Genomic DNA, 18,463 nt, shown 5'->3' on the forward strand with positions numbered 1-18,463 from the left:
GCTCAAGAATCTATCTGAAAAATAACTAAATCCTAAAGAGAAAAAAGAAAACATCTGGAAGTATGGTTCAAGTAGAAGAGTACTTGCTTTGCAAGGGGAAGAACTTGAGTTCAAACTTCAGTACTCTTAAAAAAAACAAAAACCAAAATCAAAACAGGAATTTGCTTTGCATAGGTCAGACAACTTGGAAGTCCAAGATAAGACTGTAAGAGATCTGATGTTCAGTGATGTCCTACTTTTTGATTCCTAAACCATACTGTCTCACTGTGTCCTCACATGATAATACGGAAGAGCTAGCTCACTGGGGTCTCATTTATAAGGGCACTGATCCTAGACATGAGGGCTTCACACTCATGACCTAAATAACTACCAAAGGCCCAGTCAACTAATATCATCACTTTAATGCTTAGAATTGCAGCAACAACAACAAAAGATTTTTTTCAGCGACACAAACACTCAGACCATAGCATCCACTGAAGACAATCTCATTGACTGCTTCCAACTAAAAAACTGAGAGGAAGCCAGAAGTTGGGCCTAGTGGTAGAGTGCTTGTCTAGCATGCACAAAGACCTGGGTTCGATTCTTGGTACCACATATATAGAAAAAAAAAAGGCAGAAATGGTGCAGTAGCTCAAATGGCAGAGTTTTATCCTTGAGAAAGACCAAAGACAGTGGTCAGGCCCTGAGTTCAAGCCCCATGATGGGCAAAAAAAAATTAAAAAACTGAGAGGAAGTTAAAACATTTTCAGTTAAATGTATAAGGCATAAGCACATGTGAATAATTTTATAAATTTTCTGTGTGTGGTCTGAACTGTGATAGTCATCTTGCAGGTAAGTCCTGATAGTAATAATACATGCAGTAATGAAAATCAAAATAAAAGCACCCCAGGGGGGTTGAGGGAGAAAGCAACCCTCCATGATGTCCCACTTACTTGGAAGAGAGCTTTTTATCTCACTCCAGCAGTGAGCACTCCTCAAGAAGCTGGAGTCTCCACTGTTCTATGGGCACAGAGTGATGCCTCCTTGTAACAAGAACAGGCACAAAAGGAAAAGGTTTCTTTGGTGGAAGTTCAGATGCTAATTGCCTTGAAGAGTAAATGAGTCATAATTTGTACCAGAGATGTTGCTGTAATTACGACAATGAAAAAGTCAGAGCTTTCAATTGTCTCTGCTTCAGTAACAGACCTTGGGCTTATGGACTACATAGCTTACAATCTTAGCCAGCAGTAGGGCTCAAACTCTGACATCATTGGCTCTTTGTCATGCACATATCTGCTCTAAGGGCCAGATTAATTGTATCCATATGGAGACGTCTCTATCACATATCTGCAGGGTTTTGTGTGAAGTGGCATCTACCATTTTTTTTTCTTTTCTATTTCATAGTATAGATATAAGAGAGAGAGAAGCCAGCCAATGTAAGAAAGGCCATGATTCCTGTAGGATCCAGAACTCTTCCTCACAAACCCTAACCCCATTGTCTTTCTATGGGTATCTAAGGATCTGTGCTTGCCTTTCCTTCCTTCCTTCATTCTTTCCTTTCTTCATTTGCTCCCTCCATATCTCCCCTTCCCTCCCTACTACTTTCTCTTATAATAGAACCAATAAAGGCATTAGAAATTTTCCTTATTAAAGTCCAGTAGATAGAGTTGACCAGCTAGACATTCGGGTTTTGCTTTCGTGTGTGTGTGTGTGTGTGTGTGTGTGTGTGTGTGTGTGTGTGTGTGCGCGCGCGCACATGTGTTTCCCATCATGTACATCTTTCGTTTTTAAAAAAGTGGTTGTATAAAGCCAGGCACCAGCGGCTCATGCCTATAATCCTAGCTACTCAGGAGGTTGAGATTTGAGGATTGCAGTTCAAAGCCAGCCCAGGCAGGAAAGCCCTAATACTCTTAACTCCAATTAAGCACCAGAAAACCAGAAATGGTGTAGTAGAGCACTAACCTTGAGCAGAAGAGCTCAAAGACAGCAAGCACCCAGGCCCAAAGTTCAAGTTCCATGACCAACAAAAAAAAAAAAAGAGGAAGTGGTGCTGTGGTTCAAGGGGTAGGGTGGTAGTCTTGAGTTGAAGACTTCAGGGACTAGGCCCTACAATTCAAGTCCTACAATTAAAAATAAAAGAAAGAAAGAAAGAAAGAAAGAAAGAAAGAAAGAAAGAAAGAAAGAAGGAAGGAAGGAAGGAAGGAAGGAAGGAAGGAAGGAAGGAAGGAAGGAAGGAAGGAAGGAAAATATTTGTATGCTATAGATTCTTAATAACCTGCAAGAGATATTGAAATAATATAAAATACATATTTAACTGTAAATATACAAAATTGAGAGAAAAACTCAACAGCCGAGCATGGAATGGTGACAAAGCAGATGTAGAATTCAAATAGCAGGATCTGTTGGCGATCTTTTCTGGAAAAGATTACATCCATCATTTCCCTTCCTTGGACTAAACATGCTGAAGAATCCGGTTCCTAGAGAGAGAAGAGATTTGAATGGCTCAGCTGCTCCTGGCAGTTAGCTGCCTGGAATTTGAATCTCAGGCATATTGAATGAGAATTCAACCAACATAGCTCCTGACCGAGAAGAATAGTTTCTCAATGATTTATCCAGAAAGAGAAAGTGCATCTGGGGTGGGGGAGGGGATTTCATGTCACCTATACTTGATCAGGCTGCCTCCTCTCTGGGGTGTACTTCCTGCTGTAGACACTACTCAGACTTTCAGATGCAGCTCAGACTCTTTCCTATAGGATATCTCAGACCCAAACATAGACCCTTGCCAATGACTGATTCCATTGCCTCCTGAGATTCCTCCTCATACTACCCTAAAACCATGGAGTATAATTATCTGAGAACCTGACATCTTTGAGGAAATAAACTTTTTAGTACTTGTTCTACTATCCGTGGTGCTTAGCATGTAGTAGGAATCCATAGGATTGGGTGTCCCTTGAAAGGTTAGTAGTGTAAAAGAAAAATGGACCAGTGGCTTAGTCACTTTATATCATATGAAATACACTGACTTTAGGTTATAACTATATTTTATAGGATGAAGAATAAACTATAATTCATCAATCTAATAAGCATGTTACAAATGCACTTTGTTTATGGTACAGGGGATAAAATGAAGTGCTTACATGTGTTAGTCAGGTATTTTCCTGATGAGTACTTCAGCACTCTGAGCAAATCACTTTATTTCTCTTCATGGTTTGAGAATTAAACATGTGATGGGGTTAAATAAAACAAAATTTATTAGTAAGTATTTAGCTCATGTGCCAGTAAAGGTACTAGCTCGGTTATTACGTTATTGGTTACTTTTGAGATAGAGTCTTTGTTACTGCCTATTTCTGGACTGCGATCTTCCTATTTTATACTTCCCACTGACGCTGAGATGACAGGCATATAACTCTCGACTCAATAGCTACTGGTAGAGAGGGGGGTCTCGTGAACATTATTGACGGGGGCTGGACTTGAACCATGATCTTCCCAATTTCATCCTCCTACGTAGCTAGGACTAAGGTGTGAGCCACTGGCACCACGCTTACCCATGCAAATTTCTTGGAAGACTTATTGTAGCTACTTGGACACAGACTATAAATAAATATCTGTTTACTTTGTACACTGTAGCTTACTTTTCAACCACGACTACCTGTTGCTTCAGGAATTCATAGAGTACAGATGAACACTGCATTCTCTTAAGCCAGGATAGACATGGAGATTTGCTGTGCCCCTGAGTACTCATCGACATGAAGCCTAGTCTAAAGCAGATGCTAGGAAGGTAAATACATTGGGCGAAATAACTAAAAATGGGTTCTACCAAATGCCTTAGTTTGTTTTCCTAGCTAATGACTAAAATGCTATGTTTAAAAAATATCCACTGCCAGTCACAGGTGGCTCACGCCTGTCATCCTAGCTACTCAGGAGGCTGAGATCTGAGGATCATGGTTCAAAGCCATCCCAGGCAAGAAAAGTCCCTAAGAGTCTATCTCCAATATACTACCAGAAAAAGTGGAAATGGTGCTGTGGCTCAGAGTAGTAGAATGCTAGCTTTGAGCTGAAGAGCTCAGGGAGAGTACCCAGGCCCAGAGTTCAAGCCCCATGATTGACAAAAAAAAAAAATACCCACAAGTATATAAAACATTTCACCAAAGGTCCTTACTCAGCTATTTCTTGAAAAGAAGGGGCCAGAGTGATGGTACCTGGTTGATCTCCATGGGCTACAGACTCGGAGAATGTTGATAGTTCCTTATGTTTAAAGACATCCTATGCTTCTCAAATTTTTAACCATCTTTCTCATTTTTAGATTCATCTAAAATTTACTTGAGTATATAACAGGACAGAAATATTTTTTCCTTTAGGTGTGCGTGTGTGTGGTGTGTGTGTGTTTGAGAGAGAGACAGAGACAGAGACAGAGAGACAGAGATAAGAGAGGAGGGTGGGGAAGGGGAGAAAGTACTGCCCTTGAAATCAGGGCCTGGATACTGTCCCTTAGCCTTTTTACTTAAGGCTGGCACTCTATCACTTGAGCCACAGCTCTACTTCCATCTTGTGGTTGGTTAATTGGAAATAAGAGTCTCAGGAACTTCCTTACCTGGACTGGCATCAAACTGCACTCCTCAGCTCTCAGCCTCCAGAGTAGCTATGATTGACTACAGGTATGAGCCACCAGTACCTGAAAGAAACATGTCTTCCTTAGCCAATTATCCCAGTTCCTGAAAATAGTTTTGCCTTTTTCTGTAGATTTGCAGTGCCATCTCTGTTTTGAATCAAGTTCCCAGGTATTCATGGGTTTGTTTCTAAGAGTATTCCGTCTCTATGTGTCTGCAATGCCAAGCTCTTAAATTACTTTCAGAAAAGACAGCTTTCACTGATACCTGAAATGACACCATTTTTGAGTGAGATATGAATACCTCTAAGAGGGGCCATGCTCTAAATCAATGACAATGTGCTATGCACACTTTGGTTGGATTCTTTCCTGTCTGTCAATCTCCTGTGAGCAACTTTGACAGAAAAAATCTGAAGAAAATCGAGAATACACAGGGCTCTAAGAACAGGAAAGGAGAACGACTTGGAGAGAGAAATTCAAGCAGGAAACAATAAAAAGAAATGGATTTCCAATGATTCAACCTTTTTCTAGCCTTGACCCTAAACATAAATACATTTTCCAAGAAGCCGAGTATTTCAATATATAAATGGGCCTTTGTAGCCTTCCCTTCACAAATAACTAGAATCATGGGGCCGGGAGTTTGGCCTAGTGGTTAAAGTACTTGCCTAGCATGCACAAAGACCCGGGTTCGATTCCTCGGTACCACATACATAGAAAAAAGCCAGAAGTGGTGCTGAGGCTCAAGTGGTAGAGCTCTAGCCTTGAGAAAGTCCAAGGACAGTGCTCAGGCCCTGAGCTCAAGCCCAGGACTGGCAAAAAAAAAAAAAAAAAAAAAAAAAAAAACTAGAATCAGAGCTAGTGCTTTCATTGGACCACAAGCAAAATACTAATAAATTTTGGGTTTTTTAATCCCATCACATGTTTAATTCTCTAAAAGCTATAGATAACATAAAGATCATGAAGATCACAGAAGTAATGTGATTTTTCCAGAGTTACTCAGCTAAATAGTGGCAAGAATCAATTTCAGTTTTTGTCTACCAGAGTCCATTACCTTCCATGTTGTAGAAAGTACCACACTAGCGTGGAATTATCCGAGTCTGAGGGGAGAGAGTGAATCTTGTTTTACCATGACACTCTCAATCCGAGTGGGGTGTTAGTCACACAATGGGCTCTTAATCAAAATTCACAGATGAGAATAAATAGATGCATATTGGCTGTGGGGTCTGTGGTTTCTGAGTCAGAAAGGCCTAAGTGGTTTATTTAGTTGTTGTTTAGGGGAGAAAAAAAATCTACATCTTACTTCCTCTGCAAGCCATGCCAAGCCTGCTTTTCTTACCCTCAGATGAAGAGCTGGGTTGTGAACACACAGCCACGAATTTCTTATATACAGATCTAGAAGCTGCGGGCAGGCTGGGCACACAAGTTAGTGTCAGCAGCGCTTCCAGCTTGAGTCTCTACTTCCAAACTCTAAAAATGACTTCCTCATATCCCCAAGGTACCCCAGCACCCCTGACTTGGCTTGTCGGGAAAGCCAAATGCAGCTCTAGCTCTTCATGAAGCTGTGTGCTAGATCTGAGAAGTGTTTTTCAGCTCGGCCATGCAGAAATTGCTGCTGCACTGGGGATTCCCAGCCAGCACAGAGCCCCTTGCTGCAGAGTGGAGTTCCCCAACAGAAGTGAGTGGGCCATAAAACAGCCTGCTCTCTGGGAGGGGGAAGTATCTGCATCATGACATCTTGTCTAGAGAATTGTTTGATTTGTTTCTTCTTTTGTGCTGAGGGGATGGATTAGACTCTGTTGGAAACTGGTTTGGGTAGGCATGAGCCCTCATATTTCACTGTTTAATGGATAGATCAATAACAGATTCCTAGAGATAGAAAGCTATCTCTAGGAATTAAAGAGTCTTGGAGTTAAATTCCATTTCAGGGCTACTTAGGCCTCATATGGCCCGTGCTTCCATAAGGGTTTGGGAAATTTGCCATCTGGGAAAGTGCCTCAGTATGTCTGAAGCTCTTTCTGTGCTGAGAATCCACATCTGCTGTCCTCAGCTTTCACTCACATTCTGGGACTGAGCCACAAAGCTCCTAGAAGCTCTGCACATCCCAAGCTCCTCTGGCTGTGGCTCCAAGGCCAGTCACAAATCCTTTCTTTCCACAATCGACTCACTCACTCCTCTAACATTTCCTTGTACCTATAGTGTCCAAGACACTTGCCTAGATAGAATAATGAATACGTAAAGTCCCTGCTCTCAGAGATTTGCAGGCTAGAAAAAAGAATACAAAAATCCACACACATTATTATTATTATTATTAATCATAATATTCAGGAGTAATGTGAATCACCACAAGGAAAAAAGGATAAATTTAGAGAGAGGAGGCAGCACTTCTGAGAGGAGAGTCAAGGAAGAAGGTAACATTTAAAAGTAATACTGAAGTGAGAAAGTTATGTAAAGATTTTAAGGGAATATGTGGCCAAAGGGTGAGATATGCTCATGCAGACCAAGAAAAAGCTATTCCTCCTGTCCATAGGTTAGGTTATCTTGAAGAGATAAGGGAAAGAATACCTGGAGATAAGAATAGAGAAATGGCCGGGACCAGCTCCTGTGGATATCTAAGATCACAGTGAGACATTCTGATTTCTTTTTTCAGGGTGTGCGGAAAAGTTAATATAGGCTGGGAAGCAAGGGAATGAAATGACCCAACTTACATTTTGAAGCCTGTGGCGAAGGATAAATCAGCCACCAAAGGCTGGAGTGAAGACAAGAGCCTAGATAAGAATACATGACAGGGGCCGAGAGTTTGGCCTAGTGGTAGAGTGCTTGCCTAGCATGCACGAAGACCCAGGTTTGATTCCTTGGTACCACATACATAGAAAAAAGCTGTGGCTCAAGTGGTAGAGCTCTAGCCTTGAGAAAAGTCCAAGGACTGTGCTCAAGCCCTGAGTTCAAGCCCCATGACTGGTTAAAAAAAAAAAAAAGAATACATGACAATGGACCAGAGGAGGGTTGGCAGGTTGTTGGACAGGGAAGGTGACAGTTTGGGTGGGGAGCAGTGGTCTTAGTCAATGAACATGGTGCAGATTTTGCTGCTAAATTGTATGGGGAGAGGAGAGGAGAAGTGAAGAAAGACTCACCTCTCTCCACCTCCAGACCTTAGCCCACAAACCCTCTGGGCTCACTGACACTGGACCAGTCAGCCAGATAGATGACTGGTATTCTATGCTCTCATTTCTTCTAATTGTTTATATCTTCAACGTAAGGTACATCCTTAGGTACCCTTTAGCAATCTTCTCTCTAGGACACCTTTTAGCTGTATTAGACATGAAATAATAGGAAAGGGATTACTGAAATTTGACCTTGACACTTCACCTAAACTGTTCAGCCAAGTTCATCTTTGTGCCAATGTAATCCCACACAGAGGTCCCCAATGGTGTCCAGCCCAGGGCTCCTGTGGTCACCTGACTACCCACTGAGCTCTCTTGAACAGATCTCCCATTCCTGGGTGATTCACTGTGTCTCCCTCTTTTGTTTACTTCCTTTCCAATCAGGGCTCCCATTTTCCTATTCTGCAAGAGCTACTAGATAGTAAGGGGTTAATACTGTCAAAATTTCCTACTAATAATGGAAATTTCTGGAATATGACAGAATACCTACAAGGAAAAGCATTTCCAGGATGTGATTTTAGCATGTTTGCTAGCATTACAGAAAGGCAGCTACCCAGAAAGGTAATTCTCACTGGCCATCTACCACTGCATGGTCCCAAGTAAAGGAAGCGAGTCCTGACAAGAGCCATTTTGACCATCACTGAGGAAGAAGAAAATCAATATGTCACTCTGATCCTTCCAACACTCTTCTACTAATTCTATATGTACAACATCTCAGCTTTGGGTATCACTTGGAACTGATTTTCTCCACACCAACCTACAAAATGGAAAGACTCAGAAGGGAAATTTCTTAACTGTATATAGTACTCTAACCACATCCTGCCAAGAAGGGATGGGCTGAAGTGTGGGTCACTGCTGAAGGCTAATAAATGTAGAGACCTTTTTTTCTTTTGGTTTATTTTATTTAGGGCTCTGCACTTGGACTTTTGAGAAAATTCTCTTGTTACCACTATCAAGATAATCTTTCTTACACTTCAGGGAGTTTACTAACCACACCCACACAAATAAAATGACTCATCCAGAGGTGTCTGGTAAAGTAGTAAGATTAAACAATGTCCTAAATTATCCCCACAGCAATGACCCCTTAGGAAAAAATGCTCAGGAAGAAGGCATTAAGATAGTATTTCATAGACATATTGTATTGGCAAGACTCCCAGCAGAACATTCAAATGGAGTAATATGAGGAGAGTTCATGACAAAGGAACTCTTTTCAGAGAAGTGGTCAAAGTGTAAGGAAACCACAAGAATAATCATATAGGCTGGCAGCAGTGGTATTCCTCATAATATCCCTAGGCTGGAAGAGTAAATGAGAGAAAAGAGAGAGAGGAGAGAGACAGAGAGAGAGAGACAGAGAGAAAGAGAGACAGAGAGACAGAGACAGAGAGACAGAGAGAGAGACAGAGACAGAGAGAGAGACACAGAGAGAGAGACAGAGAGAGATATAGAGACAGGGAGACAGTAGAAGGTGAGGATCCCACACAGTTGTCCCAATAAAAGGGACTCTGGGAAATAAACAGCCTAATTTCATTCTGTCATCTCACTGCTGCTGATCTTTCCAGTTGATCAGTTCCCAAGGTAAGGAAGGCCAGTGATTCATTCCACCAGCAGCTTCCTAGAGCACAGAGCAGGGTGGTGAAGAGTCCACTGCAAATCGGACAATCTGGATGGATGCAGATGCAGTTCAATTGTCTCCATTTAAACTACTCAGTTTCAAACTACCTCTCTCTAAGCCTTTTCTACTTAGGAACTATTATAAACATATTTCTCTCTTTATTGCATCTACTGAGATGTTTTTTTCTAGGTTACTCAAGCCTTCTCTTCAAAAACTACCAGCTGCTGGTGACTTACAATTATAATCCTAAACTACTCAGGAGTCAAAGAGTTGAGGATCATAGCCAACCCAGGCAGGAAAGTGTGAGACTCTTATCTCCAAGGAACCACCAGGAAACTGCAAGTGGAGGCTATGGCTCAAAGTGGCAGGGCATCAGTCTTACACACAAAAGCTCAGAAACGGGGCCCGGGCCCTGAGTTCAAGCCCAGAGCCAACCAAAACAGAAAGAAAAAAAAGACTCTGTCCAACTGTACCAATTTAGTGTGGTTAATGATTTTTTTATCTCACATGTTAATTCTATATCTGAATCCAATATAGTAGTGAGGATTGGAAACCCTTTGGTTTCAGAAGAGAAATGTATTAAAGAGAAATGTCCACTGTGTACTCCAGAAGAATGTGGGCCAGTTAAGTCCTCATGTTAAGATTAACATGGAATTATTAAGGTCATTAACCATATAATCCAGCAAAAAAATTGAGATGTTCCCTTTAAGGAAGTAAACTTCAAGTTACTTTCTCCAGTGTGCAAACAATTTTTTTAATTTATACTTCAAATACTATGTTATGTCAGTCTCTGGGAACATGATGGAGTGCCCTGATACTCTGATTTTAGCTATTGATTATGTTTATGTTCAAATAACAAAAGGCAGCAGTGATCTTAAAAATTAACTTGTTTCTATGTTAACTTTTGAGATTTACATCTGTCCAATATGGCAGCCATGAGCCATGTGTGGCGAATGTTAAATCTAGTTAGAATTATATAAAATAAAACTGCAGCTTTTCAGTCAGATATATATATATGTACATATATATACACACATATATATATGAGTATCTGCGGTGAGACACTGTGTTTAAGCTTGAGTAGGAGAGAGTCAAGAGGGAATACTGGAACCAGAGAAGTCAGCTTCTGGGAGAAGTTTCACCTGGGAGATCCAGCAGGGTGGAGCAGAGTACAAATGAAACTATCTATCTGAGAGGACAAATAAAAGCATCTATATATGTCAGCTATTGCTGTTGTTTGGGAATGATGTCATCTGTTCATGGGGCTAATGTTGATGGGGATAATGTTGACTAACATTCGATTTCTCTTAAATCAAAGTCACTTAACAGACAGATCATCGGGTAGTAGAAATGCTCGACCTCAAGCCAGTGGGTATCTTCTCATCAATAAACTAACCAAGGAATGATGTTCACTATGAGATATCCTTCCTAGCACGACCAAGAATGTCTGTGTCATAGAATTAACCTGAAGCAAAGACAAAGATGTACTGACCAAGAGCATAGGCTTGATCATAAGGATTGAAAGTTTAGTAGCCTGGAAATTCACAGTTGGTATCTCAATGTCAAGAACAAAGGTGATCTTAGTTCTAGGGCTACTTCTATGGAGCTTCAATTTTAACTTAAGAGACTAATCTTTGAATCCCTAATCATCAACTGTCTGCCAGATAACTGTGCACCAGTTCATCTTACCATTCCTGGGCATACTATTTCCATTTTCTGTATATTATTACTCAAAGGAGTTTAAAACCTATGTCCACAATAAAAACACACCATGCACAGGATATTTATAGTAGTGTTATTCATAACTATTAAAACTTAAAAGCAATCATTATTCCTACTGATGAATTTTTTATTGTAGAATCTTTCCACTGAGTAGAATACTGATTAAGAAGTAAAAATTAAAAGTTGCTTCGGGCTCTATGGCAACTGGGGGTGTGTTCTATGTACTAATCATTCAAGGATTACTTAGAAACTCAAATGTTCTTGAAATAAAAAGTCAAAAATTATTGGGTAATACTGACAGCCACACAGTAGAAGTGATAGCTTCTGGCAAATTCCATATTAGGTAACATGTCTACCTTGATGCAGTATTAACAAGAAAAATTACAATGAAAATCTAAGAAAAAATAAAGCAACACAAGAAAGAGGAATCCTTTTCTGTATTTAAGGATTCATATAGGGCCTTCCTTGGGAAGAAGGGGAATTAGAACAGATAAGTAAACTTATGTATATACAGATAGTAGAATATTGTTCAGCACCAGCAAAAAAAATGAGTTATCTAGTCATAGAAAGACGGAGAATAAATGTAAATGTAGATCACTAAATGATTAACCCCAATCTAAAAATACGCAATACTGCATTGTTCCAACTATGCTATACTGGGAAATGGGAAATTTAAAAAAATAATGACAATAAAGAACAGAGATTTCCAGGGATTGAAAGGAGAATTAGGAAAAGCATGGAAGAACTTTACAGCAGTAAAAATATTATTATGATATAATTATGGAAGATACATGCCAGTTAGCATTTACCCATACCCATGGAACATACAACAAGAGAAAACCCTAAGGTAAGCTATGAGTTTTCTCTGTTTATTATGATGTGTTGAGATGTAAATTTATCAGTTATAACCCATGTACTACTCTAGTAGGGGTTGTAGATAATGGAGAGATTTACATACTATGGGGTAGGAAATACATGTGACATCTCTGTATCTTTTTCTCGAGCCTATTGTAAACTGAAAAATAATCTGATTGTTTTCAAATTTTGGACTTCCAATAAGTAATTTTAATACAACTGTTTAAAGTATGCATCATGAAAATAGACCAAAATACTGCATAGAATATAATATATATATACTAAGAAATGATTATTTGTATTCATCTGAAATTCTAATTTAATTGGCCTCCCTCCATTTTCCTTTGTCAAATCTGGCATCCCTACCAACATTCCATATTTATTTGCTAGAAAAACCTGTGAGTCCATAAGCTATGGGTGCTGTCAGGTAGTAGGTGCAGGGCATCAAATGGTGCAATCAGAGAGCTAAAGGGGAACAGGCTTGAAGGGGACCTTCCAGTTCTCTCAGTACAGAGAATAACAGGCCAGTAAATCAGGCTTCTCTCTACAGAAGCAATGTGTGCTCAACATGTGTGAATTTCTAGAACATCTTAGACTAAGTCCTACACAAAGCACTTGTCAGAGTGTGGCTTTAAAAAAAATACTGAAGTCTTAATTTCTCTAAGACTTATCCTTTCTCACAACTAAAAAGTAAGTGATTATTTTCATATAATTTTATGGTTATTATTAGGGTGTTATACAGAGGGGTTACTGTTATGTAAGGTAATGAATGTTTCTTTTTTGGACAATGTCATCCCTTCCTTCACTAAGGAACAATTTTTTTTAAAGGAAGGGGAATCCTTTAACATGATTTAGAGAGATTTTGAGAAATTAGAAAAATTAGAATCCTTCCTCTACTTCCTCCACTGCTCCTTCTTTGCCTTTCAGACTGGTAGACACTGGCCAGGAGGCCTAACTCAAACCATTTAATTTTTATTACTCCCTGAATATTCTAGATCAAGGATTAATGTTTTCTTTTTTTTCTGAAAAGGACCTTCTAGCAAATACTTTGGGTCTCATGAGTAGTGTGATTTGAAAATCAAAAATCAATTTAGAATTTGCAAGTTTTTGTTTCAGTCAGTCAACTCTTTGATTAGATATAGTATGTGGAAAAGAGACACAGGAAACACACAAATGAGTGTTTCTTTGTTCCAGTGCAATGCTTTAATGGACATTGAAATTCGTCCCGTGTGTCAGAAGCACTTTTTTTTATTTTCCAATTGTGGGGCTTGAACTCTGGGCCTAGGCATTGTCCCTGAGCACTTCAGCTTAAGGCTACTACCCCTGAACCACAGTGCCACTTCTGGTTTTTTAGTGGTTAATTAAAAATAAGAGTCTCGAAGTCTTTAGTGCCCCAGCTGGCTTTGAACCTCAGTCCTCAGATCTCAGCTTCCTGAGTAGCTAGGATTACAGACATGAGCTATCACATCCAGCTAGGAACACTTCTTTTTGGCCTTTAAAAAAATCTTATAGATCTGCATAGCCAACTCCTAGTCCATAAGCTACAGAAGTACTGGTGGCAGGCTGGGTTGACTCTCCACTGTTGTCTGCTGGGTAAGCTAATCCCTATGGGATAGGAAAACTGCAGATCTTTGAAAAGCCCTGCCACCTGGAGAAGGGATGATCTCCTACTACTCATGAACAAAAAACAGGATTATAAAAAGTTTTTTAAGTAAGGAAAAAGAGCTGATCTGAATTTTTATCTATCACTGGTCCTCTGTGGTTAATTTACTTAGTGAATCCAGAAAATTTATGTCACTACTTCCGCTCTCATCCTTCATCTCTAAAAAAAAAAAAAAAAAAGGGACCCAGGGGGAGGGAGCATTATATTTAGCAAGCTGCTAAATAAAGTGATTGGAAAATACAAATGAGGAAAATAATGACATACTTAGAAGTGATAGTCCTAGAGTTGAGTAATACTGAAAATCATATGGCAAGCAAAATGGAGAAATCAACTCGATTTCCTAGTAAATTTTCCACCATGATTTTTTTTTACTTCATGGAAAGCAGAATAATGTGTGAAGTCATTTTTCCTTCACACATAATTCACTTTCATGGAGTCTGAAAAAAAAAAGAGGAAGTTATCTCTCAACAGAGAAGCTCTGATGCCCAGAGGAAGCTGTTTCTCACGTAGGCCATTTCTGTCCTCCGTCTGTCTCTCCTCTTTCTTCCCTCACTGCTCACTCTCCCATCTCAGGCTCCTTTTCTCAGCACCACATCTTTCCCTACTATAGGGTCGCCATTGTTTTCATTCTTTTCTCCTATAGGTTTGTGGGACTAAAATATATTGCAAAGCCCAGACAAACTAAAGTGCTTAGAATTTACTGCTGTTCTGATGAGATATCAGGAAGATAAGGGAGGGAGGTCTGAGAGGATGGAAGAAAATGCTTATGTTATCAAAGAAGATACCAAGTAAATGATGATAAGGAAAATTCAAGCACAGTAGAAAGGCATTTATTTCAGTGGAATGGATCTTTCACTGGTGAGAAGTGACAAGTAACTTTAAATGACAGTCCTAGAGTCTCCCCCCCATCCCAAGATAACATGAAAGGAAAAGATCGGGTTTTGATAGAACTAGAAAGCATCCACTAGAGTAGAAATGATAATTAAAGATAATTATAGCCGATTATGAAGTGGCAGAGTGCTGGTGTCTACCCAGCAAGCGACAGCAGAGTCGACCTCATTTCTAATCACTTCGAAAGTGCCATTTTTTATTTCTCAGCTGATGAATCTTTCAATCTGGGTGTATTTACAGAGCATTGTGGTTCAACTGAGGTCAGACAAAGTAGAGAGACACATTCCCCATAGAGGCTCATTCTGTCTTAGATGTTAAGCTTCAGAAAGGAAAACACATTGGACATAGAAAAGAACACTAGAACTCAGGTCTTGACCCCATCCCTTTGAGGTCAGTGAACATACACACATGAACTTGCATACGCCTCATATGAGTTCCCTCATCTGTAGCTTGGGGATCATGCTCAGCACTGCTCTGTTGTGAACCTCAAGCAATGGGGTCCTTGAAAGGATGCTGAAGGCTATACAAATAAGAAGCCCTTCTTGTGATGATGTGTGTTGTTGAAGGAGGACAAGTTTAGGTCACTTGCTGTGCTGTTGAATGTCTGCTCCAAATTGGTCAGATGACTTGGGAGATTTAATAAGCACATGTCTGGGTCATCACTTGGGCCTGATGAGTCAGAGCCTCAGAGCACGGGGTTCAGATCATGGGCTCCAGGGACTGGTTCATCTGACCTCAGTAGCTGAAGCTTCCAAGCTAGAAAAATGTGGGATTCAAGCCCGTCTCTACCTCTTCCTCACTACCGAAGTCTCTTAGCCTAGCCATATCTCAATCTCTCCATCACTGCAACAGGGCCAATAATACTAGATTGCGAGGCTTGAGACCACATATCCAATCCCTAAAAATGAGTAGGCTTTCCATGCACAGGAATAAGCATTAGTAAGGAAAGAGCGGGGGGCATTAACCTTTACCCATTATTTTGTAAATGTGTATGAGAACTGCTTATGTAAGCCATCTCCTGAGGTTCATCCCTGCTTCTTGAAAAGAAGCCTAAATGACGAAATTGACATCTAAAAATGACAGCTCATTATAAACCTGCTTCTTTCATTTACTTATTAAAATAGTGTCTCTGAAACACCAGAAAGGAAAAATGGTGATAAGTTGATCTAACTGGCTATACGGCTGCCCCTGATTTTATTATTCTTCAACTCAGCCTGCCTCGTGCCATCCCCAATCTTATCACTTTATCTATTATGGTGCATCTTTACCAAATTTCTGCCTCACTTTGCCCCCACAGAAAACCCAATATTCAATCAAACCATATGTCTCACAACTTATCCAAAGTCACAATCTGCCTGGAAAGCTAGACACTGGCTTATGTCAGGTATCATAGAAACATACAGTGAGATGCTGAAAGTTGATGAGAAATATATTGGGCAACACTCTTAGTAAAGAAGAGCAGGGTTCACAAAGGGAGATATTAAACCATGATGGACAAATGTGGACCCCCCTGGCATTATGGGAAACTCTGGAATGGCGATGGTCCTTCAGAGTGGTAACAGATCATGTCAAAGGTCATGCTAATACTACCACTAAAGGGACTCAATTGAGAACCATCAACAACCATCTCTCTGCAGCTGAGAAACGAGTCACATCCTGAGAGGTCATCTGAGAAACATTATTCCGTCACCCACTATTCCTCAGATTTGCCCCCAAAGCCCATTCAATCACTGCTTTACTATGTGAGAGGTCTATTCTTATACACCTTTCCTTTATACAAAACACTAACCAGTACAGCTCACCATTGACACTGAGTTCAGAGGTCATAAAGCTCAAAACTTATCACTGGTGTTACTTCTTGAAACTCCAATGAATAAAGAGAATAAGAAATTTAGACCACTTAAATACATGCAGTGTTATATAGTCTTCTTATAGTTAAATTTTCCAAGACTTCATAGTTAAGTATATTTATTTTTTCTTGTCTGGTTCCTCATTTTTATTTATAGGAAATAATACTTTATGAGTAATGCTACAACTCTTTTCTTACACAATATCTACTAGGGTTTTCATTTCCTTTATTTACTGAATATTTTTCTTTATAAAGTATTCTCCTGAAAATAGAAAAACATGATACACTGAAAAAAATCAGTCTGGACGAGCGGGGTGAAATTAAGAAGAAAAATTTCAAATTATACTAACATACCAGCTCTAATAGAGACTATGATTGTGTGCCAGGCACTGGCAACTCACATGTGTGATATTAGATATGCAGGAGGCTGAGGTCTGAGTGTCATCGTTTGAAGCCACTCTGACAAACACATCTGTGAGATTCTATTTCCACTTAACCATCAAAAAAAAACAGACCTGGAGGTGTGGATCTGTGTTATAGCATCAGACATATCAAAACAGTCAAGCCAGAGCTTGAGGGTCTGGGTTCCAACTTCATTACGAGGGAGAGAGAGAGAGAGAGAGAGAGAGAGAGAGAGAGAGAGAGAGAGAGAGAGAGAGAGAGAGAGAGAGAGAGAGGGAGGGAGGGAGGGAGGGAGGGAGGGAGGGAGGGAGGGAGGGAGGGAGGGAGGGAGGGAGGGAGGGAGGGAGGGAGGGAGGGAGGGAGAGGGAGAGGGAGAGGGAGAGGGAGAGGGAGAGGGAGGTGGGGGGAGAAAGAGAAAGAGGAGGGAGAGAGAGGGAGAGAGAACAGAGGAAGGAAAGAAGGAAGGGAGGAAGGGAGCGAGGGAGGGAGGGAAGGGAAGGAGAGTATTGTTATAAAGGAAACTCAGTATTGAGTATCTATATCAGTTCCATTATGAACTGAAGAAGTGAGGGTCAATGCCATCTGAATATCATTTTACATATTAAAATGATTCAGTAGATAAAACACAGGAAAATCCTTTTGGTTTGTAATAAATGGTTGGATGAATAAAAATAAACTAAGCAAATTAATGAATGAGGTCAAGTGCATCTAGAAAATGAAAGAAATCTAGGCGTAGAAGATTTAAGTATATACATAGACATGCACATTCATAAAACACATGAACTCATAATTTATATTCATTATTCATTATAAGTGCTTATATCATTTATATTTAGTTGTATGTAGATTGTGTATACACATGTATGTGCAGGGAATACATATGTAAGTACATTTTCTCGAAAAAAAAAATGATACATGCCTACTATCACTTGGAAAATTGTTCCATTTGCTCTGGCACACCATTTCCAGGTGAAAGGCTGAAGTTATCTCTAGGACTAAGTCAATAGTATTATGGCTACCACACACTCCCTCTATGGTTTCCAAATCTACAGTGCAACCTCTACGGAGAACCATCCATAGACCTAGATTTGTTTACTGGCCCTTTTTTATGTTCAGGTACCTGTGTTCTGGAGATCTTATATAAGTTTTTTCCATATTTTCTTCCATTGACTGGGGTATTCCAGGGCCCAATCATACTTTTGGTTGGAATGTTCCTATCCCAAACAGGAAATTGTGTGGGCCTTGCCTTCATATCTCTTTTTTGAAGGCATTTTCCAACTTTCTGCCCTACGATGGGATAAATCAGATGTCCCCCAAGTACCTTTGTCTCACATGTCTGTGGTTATCAGTGAACTGTTCCAAAAACCCATCCTAATTAACTGGTCTATCCTCACCCTAATAACTAGTTTAGAGTTGACTGCCAGAGTAGTGCTGACATGCTGAGTTGGAGTGACTCATTCATCCTGGACATGAGATTAGTCAGGATTCTGCATCCACTGTTTACTTTGTACATGTGTCTTCATTTGCAAACTTGTTAGTGTTTCAAGAGCAGTGCTGTCTCCCAACTGTAGAACTCCAGGGTGGTGGGGTGGCAACAGATGTCATCTATATGTTGTGATGTCCATTCTTGCTACTGGCTCTAACATGGTCAGTTCTCCTATCACAGGCTTATAAGAGGGTCTAGAAGAGGTTTATGGAAAGTGTTGTTTCACAAGGCAAATGT

Source organism: Megascapheus bottae, chromosome 15, assembly GCF_031878675.1.
Source record: "Megascapheus bottae isolate mThoBot1 chromosome 15, mThoBot2.hap1, whole genome shotgun sequence".
NCBI lineage: Eukaryota > Metazoa > Chordata > Mammalia > Rodentia > Geomyidae > Megascapheus > Megascapheus bottae.